Source organism: Pongo pygmaeus, chromosome 3, assembly GCF_028885625.2.
Source record: "Pongo pygmaeus isolate AG05252 chromosome 3, NHGRI_mPonPyg2-v2.0_pri, whole genome shotgun sequence".
Classification (NCBI taxonomy): Eukaryota; Metazoa; Chordata; class Mammalia; order Primates; family Hominidae; genus Pongo; species Pongo pygmaeus.
In genome coordinates this window covers 25,057,340-25,064,574 of record NC_072376.2, presented here as the reverse complement: position 1 = coordinate 25,064,574, position 7,235 = coordinate 25,057,340, and positions in this window count along the sequence as shown.

The window sequence follows — 7,235 nt, the reverse complement described above, 5'->3', positions numbered from 1 at the left end:
GATCATCGTTTCAGGTAGTGACAGCTTGATTCCTCTGAGGTCAAGTTCCTCATTAACCTTTCATCTAACGTGTTCATTGATGATCACTGTCTGGATCAACTATTTCTTCAAGAGTTGCAAAATGGTGATTTTCTAATTTTCTCATTCCATCCCCATATATCAGGCAGAATTCTTCTGCCTGTTTTTAAACAGCCAGAGAATCCACCTTATACACAAATCTTTGCTCTAAATGACTTAAAGCTACTTTCAAAACTCAAATTCACCCCTAAAAAACCTTGATTCTCTGTCATTGAGGAAAGTCCAAAAACTGTGCCTTCAATTCTGAAAGCAAGTCTGAGAGAGGAATTCTAAAAATTATCTCACCGGGGTGGCCTTGCCAGTGTATGTACCTGCCTGTCTGGGGTGCCTGATCATGTGGATGTATAACTTCTAAAAGTTCTGCTTAAAACAGAAATCAACTGCATTGTTTTATCAGCATATCCTCATATATATATATATATATACACACACACATATATATACACACACACATATATATACATATATATATATATGCACACATATGTTGCAAAACAGATCAAGAATTAAATCTTGATTTAATGCAGGGTTTACTGTAGGTGACTTTCTTTCAAAAGCTTATGTCCCTGGAACACCCACCAGGAGAGAGACCAGGTGGTTGTGGTGACATGAGGTCCTGATAAGAGTTCTGGAAAGACCATGGTCAGAACAGCATACCCTCTGAAACAATCTTATCCCTTCAAAAGGGAAGCTAAGAACTAGGCTTTGAAGGAGTCCATGTTTGAACATCCCTCTTGCTCATAAGCTTTCCTGGATTTGTCAGAGCAAGGCCCTGATCTTTCTTTCCTACCTGCTGTCATATGGATGAGAGTAATTGCCCAGGGATCACCTTTGGCTGCAAGGAAACAGGTTTTAGAACATCCCCTGCTGAGGCTGCCCTCACTTCTATTTGTCTAGTTGACACTTCTTTGCTCTTCTCTGAGCTGCTTGCTTAGGATTAGCTAGACTGAAAGGAAGATGTCATTTTATTTTTACTTAGGTTAAAAAAAAATCAATCTCAAAAACAAATAAATCCCAAATGCAATAAAATCAGAAGTTGTGAGAGCTGGAAGGGATATGTGGGAGCATCTAGGCCATGAGACTTGGAATTGTTAGCTAAAAGGGATTATAGAGAGCTTATAATCAATCCTCTATTTACAGATGTGGAAACCAAGGCTCAGGGTGATGGAGGGACTTACCCAAAATCCCATGGCAAAGTTGAGACTTGATATGGGGTCTTCCCAGTAGATCAAGACCTCCCCTCCCTCACTCTTTACACATTAGGAGAAAGAGGTCCAGAAGGGGACATGTGATTGGTCCCTGATGGAAGAATTAGCCTCTAAGAATCTACTACATGCCAGGTCCCATGCTTGGCATGTAATTACATCACACTGCTTCCAGAATGAGTGAATATGTCTTTCATACTATTCTTCATATACCACGCAGCTGTTTCCCACAGAGGAGCTCTTTTGGTGTTGTAAATACTCAGCATTTTTTCATTGCAGCTAATTTATCTTCTAATGGATAAAATCCTATTCACTGTGCTTTTTAAGGAAAATTTTGGCTTTATCAAAATATTCTCCAGATGAAACAACAATCCCATATTCCCCAAAGTATGTCATTCCATTCCAGTGTAAAGTGAGAACATGAAACCGAGAGTCTTGAGGTCCAAGTTCAAGCCTCATCCTCCACTCCCAGCCCATTGGCCTTGGCCAAGCCCCTTGGCCTTTCCCAGCCTCAGATGCCTCCTGAGTAGAATCAGGGGATTGGATTAGTTTAGCGGTTTCTAAATGTGCTTACACAGAAAGTTTCTGCTTATAGATTCCTTCAAACACCAGTGCCTTTGATTAATTAATACATTGTCTTGCTTCTTCGTAAAAATTAATTACACATCCACCACTGTAATAGCTTTTGATCAGAATAATATACTACAAGAAGGTGATATGCCTCCAACCCCCAACAGTGAATTTTAACATTTAGCCCACACGGTTTTGTCATAGGCAAATGGAAGATTTCCCTCAGCCTTTCAGAATATTGAGAACAGTTTTTAGATTTCCCTACTACCTTGAAGGAACACCATCCATAACCCACCCCATCCCGAGAAGTCTTGAGATCTACTGGGCAAAGAGAGTTCTATAGTCCCTCTAGTTCTAACATTCTTAGGTGAGTGAACCCTGCAAGCTTCCTCAGGGTAAATATTTGAGGTTTCACCTACTAGTCAATCTTAAAGCCTAGTTCTAAGAATGTGGCTTGCAATCCTAATACTTCAAACCAGGAGACTAGCTTGGTCTGGGTGCCTTTGGGCTGAAGGCAGAGCCTGAAACGAGGCTAGAGGTCCATGTTGTTTACTTGGGAGGTGATGCAGAAAGGTGGAGGAGGGACAGGAAAGGGAAGAAAGTCAGTTAAGTCAGTGGACTGCCGCTGTGCACAACTGGGGCTCAGTCCCACAAGGGGCAAGGAAGCTGGGGTGTTTCTCCATCAAATTCCTCCCAGCTGGTTGAAGGTTGTCACTTGGGGTTAACTCCCCAGCAATTCTGACCTGCCCCACGAGTACATGGTGAGAGACCCAGGATGCATCTTCTTGGTGGGTGATGTCCTGCTCACATCCCCTCTACCTACCCCAGATGACCTCCAGGGTAGGTGGAGGGGATGTGGGTGAGACATCAACAACATTTTCCAGAGAGTCTAAACAGAAAACATCTCACTGATAAAATTCATGATGAGTATCTATCCATTCATTCAACAAGTATTGATTACCAAGCTCTGTTCTGATGTCTTGGATATATCAATGAACAGAAGAGACATGGATTCCTGAACTAGTGGAACGTACATTCTAACAGGTGAAGAAAGAAACAGTAATATACACAATAAATAAGTGAATTATACAGTGTTACAGAATAATGTTCACACTAAATATGTAAACTCTACAGTACTATAAGAGGTTGAGGGAATCAGGAGTGGCAGTTTCCGGATTGAGGGCATTTAACTATGGTGATTTAAATTTAAATACCATTTTAAATATGGTGATTAAGGAGCCTCTTGGAGAACAGATTTGAAGGAGGTAATGGAATGAGCCATGGGGAGATCTGGCAGAAGAGAACTCCAGATGCAGAGAACGAACTCCTTGAGGGGAAACGTGCGTGCTGGATGAATTTCTGGAGTAGTCCAGAGGCCATTGCATCCTGAGCAGGGAGAACAAGAGACAGTAATAGGATCTGAAGTCAGAGGTGGTAGAGCTCAGATCATGGAAGATGTTCTGAGCCTTTGGCTTTTCTTGCAAGGGCAATGGAAGACATTGAAGGCTTCTGGGAGGAAAGGAGACAGGATCTGCCTTGTGTTCTAACAGGATCTCTCTTACTACTGTGCACAGAATGGGCTGAAGTGGGGTGTGTGAGTAATCCACACTGCATAACAAATTACCACAGGGTTAGCAGCACACAATATAATAAATTCATTGTCTCAGTTTCCTGTGTCAGTAGTCCAGGCATGGGTTAGCTGGGTCCTTGCTCAAGGTCTCTCCAGACTGAAATTAAGGCTCAAGATCCTCTCCCAAGCTCACTGGCTGTTGGCAGAATCCAATCCCTTGTGGCTGTAGGACTGGGATCCCATTTTCTTGCCAGCTGCTCTCTGAGGATGGCTCTAAGATTCTAGAGGCCACTTTCAGGTCGTTGTCATGTGGTCCCCTCCATAGACAGTTAACAAGGTGAATGGAATTCCTCTTATAGCTCAAATCTCTTCCTTCAGAAAAGACCGAGTCCCTTTGAAGGGCTCACCTGACTAGGCAGAGACCAACTAGGATACTCCTCAAAGTCAGCCGATTAGTAACTTAATCATGGATGGAACATCCATGGGATTTAAAAGCTCCCCCTACACTCAGGGAGGCCAAGACACAGGGCCGTCACAGAATTCTGTAGATTACAGGGACAGACAAAGTAGAAGCACAGTTCTGTCAGGAGGTTGTCGTCGAAATCCAGGCGAGAGCAGCCAGGGGCTTAGGTGGCGAGGATAATGCTGGAGGCGATGAGAAGGCTTCAGTGTGTGGATTCAGATGGTAGAGGCCCCTGGATTCCTGCCAGATTGGCCCTTAGGTGTGAGGAAAAGCAGAAAAAGGATGATGTGAGGATTTTAGCCTGAGCTGAAAGTGGGAGGGAGTCACCACTTGCTGGGACTGGGTGTAGCCAGCGTCCCTCGCACCCGTGTACCGGTCACCGGGTGCTCCTCCCCTATTGCTCATGGACTCTTCAAAGAGGGGTGTGGAGTGGGGAGGCGTTATCCTCATTTTATTTTCTTTTGAGTAAAGGAAGGAAGGGGAGGAAAGGGGCTTCCTCATTTTAGAGATTAGAAAATTGAATTAGAAAGAGATTAAGGAGTTCCTCCAATGTCATAGGGTTGGTAAGCAGAGCCAGGATCTGTGCTTGGGTGGTCTTAATTTCAGAGTTCTTACCTTTTTTTTTCTTTTTCTTTTTCTTTTCTTTTCTTTTTTTCTTTTTGAGATGGAGTCTTGCTCTGTTGCCCAGGCTGGAGTGCAGTGGCACAATCCCGGCTCACTGCAACCACCGCCTCCTGGGTTCAGGTGATTCTCCTGCCTCAGCCACCCAAGCAGCTGGGATTATAGGCACCTGCCACCACGCCCGGCTAATTTTTGTATTTTTAGTAGAGACGGGGTTTTGCCTCGTTGGCCAGGCTGGTCTGGAACTCCTGATGTCAAGTGATCCGCCTGCCTCGGCCTCCCAAAGTGCTGGGATTACTTACTTTTAACAATTGTTCTATCACCTTCTGTGAATGTTTCTCTAAAATAAAATCTCTTTGTCTCATAGGACGATGGCATTAGCTAGAGGCTGAACATCTTCCTCAGGTTTACCCTTGTGGGAAGGTAGGCAGAGATAAACCTGTGGAGGAATCGTCAGCCCAGCATATCTCCTCATGGCCCTCAGAACACCATTAGTGCCTTCCTGCACCTCTCCATCCCTCTGTCCATCTTCAATCCTTGTAGGACACTCTTTTCTCTTCACCTAGCTAAACACTACAATTATTTCCAGGCCTTTTATTTTTTAAGACAGAGTCTCACTCTGTCACTCAGGCTGGAGCGCAGCAGCGTGACCATGGCTCACTGCGGCCTCGACCCCCCAAGCTCAAGTAATCCCCCCACCTCAGCCTCCTAAGTAGCTGGGACTACAGGCATGCACCACCACACCTGCTAATTCTTTTTTGTTTTTTGTAGAGAGAGGGTCTCGCCATGTTGCCCAGGCTGGTCTTCAATTCCTGGGCTCAAGCAATCCTCCCACCTGGGATTACTGGCATGAACCACTGAGCCTGGCCTCCAGACCAATTTAAAATTTTTCCTCCACAAACGGCTTCCTCTGATCTTACCAGCTTTGAGGGATCACTTCCCCCTTTGGCTTTTTACACGTGTATACTGTTCATTTCCCATGAAATGGCATGGCTACCTTGTGTTGTGATTGTGTTACCAACAGACATTGCCATGCACCTACTGTACTCCTTTGCTAGGGCTGCCATGACAAAGAACCACCACTGGGGTGGCTTCAACAATGGAAATTTACTTTCTCACAATTCTGGATGCTGGAAGTCTAAAATCAAGGTATTGGCAGGGTTGGTGTCTTCTCAGGTCTTTCTCCTTGACTTGTAGATGGCTGTCTTATCTCTATGTCTTCACACAGTCATCCCTCTGTGTGTTTGTGTCCTAATTTTCTTTTCATATAAGGACACCAGTCATTGGATTTGGGCCCGCCCTAATGACCTTGTTTTTTTTTTTTCTTTTCTTAATTACCTCTCTAAAGACCCTATCTCCAAATATAGTCACATTCATAGGGATTTTGAGGGGACACAATTCAGCTCCTAATACCTACCATATTTGTGTGATCGTGTTAGGCGATTCTAGAGACTAGAGAAGCAACTGCTCTCATTTGTCTTCCTGTTCCTTTACTGAAAACACATCCAGGAGGCCAGGGCCTTGGGGACCAGCTGTAGCAAGGCCTCTGACACTCACTCCCTGCAATTACTCACATTGTCCCTGAAAACCACTGTGTCTGGCAAGAGCTGGTGCAGAGTTAATGGGGAGCTGAAACCGAACAAGGAGTCACACATTTAGTCATTGAAGAAACAGAAGCAACCCTTTGGGGATTCTCAGTCTACTACCTAACTTGTTCCACAACCCATGGACCTAACTTCCAAAGGGCAGAGACCATCAAAAACCAGTGCTGCTCTCTTGATTATAAAAACCAAAGAATGATTTTGTGCTCAGGCATTTTATGTCTGTAATGTGAGTCCATATCGAGGGAGAGGAAAAATAAAAATAAAAAAATAGCCATCTTAGATAGCAGATTTTTCTTATTTCACAAGATGAATCACCAGAGCTGCCATTTTCCTAGTAATTTCAAAACCAGACGTTGGTTATTATTTTTTTCTAAACACAGTTGTCTTCATTAAGACTGCTCAGAGGGAGTGTGCCCCTTTGGGTTTTCACTCAACCCAGCAAAGGTGGCAAGCTGTGTGGCCCTTATACATGTTTACCAGCATTGCATTTATGATGCTTAAGTGGCTCCGATGTTTTCCAGGGCACAGATACTGGCAGAAAAGTACAGACACTGGCAACTTGCATTTGCCCAAATTGATTCCACATCTGCCTTAAGTGGACTGCTTCCTCTGATACAACTATGCTTTTTCTCCCCTTGCAAGACAGTGTATGCTATATTAGACGTTGAAAAATAAAGGGGATGTTTTAGGAAAGTAGAAAAACAAGTGAAAGATTAGCCTGATGTTCAGAGAACTGCTGTGGGTTACTCTTCCTTCTTTGAAGAAAACTGAATAACTTTGCTAAGTTATAAAACATTTCAACCCTAGCTGTTTTCTTCACACTGCACAATCCGTTAGTGGTGAAAATCTTGTTAGGGTAAAAAAAAAATAAAAAAATAAAAAAACTCAACCAACAGAAACATCAGGAAACCTCATCTATCCAAAACAATGCAGAAACAGAAAGCAAATACCAAAAAACCTCAAGGCAGCCAAAACATCACAAAAACATTGTAATTTACCCATACCAGAGCCTCTAAACCCGCATTAAAAGCATTTGCTTTCATTTGATGCCAGATTCCAGCATTTTGGCTAACTGCTTTCCAATCTCACAGCAGACTAGAAAGAGCAAATCAGAGGAAGTCAGA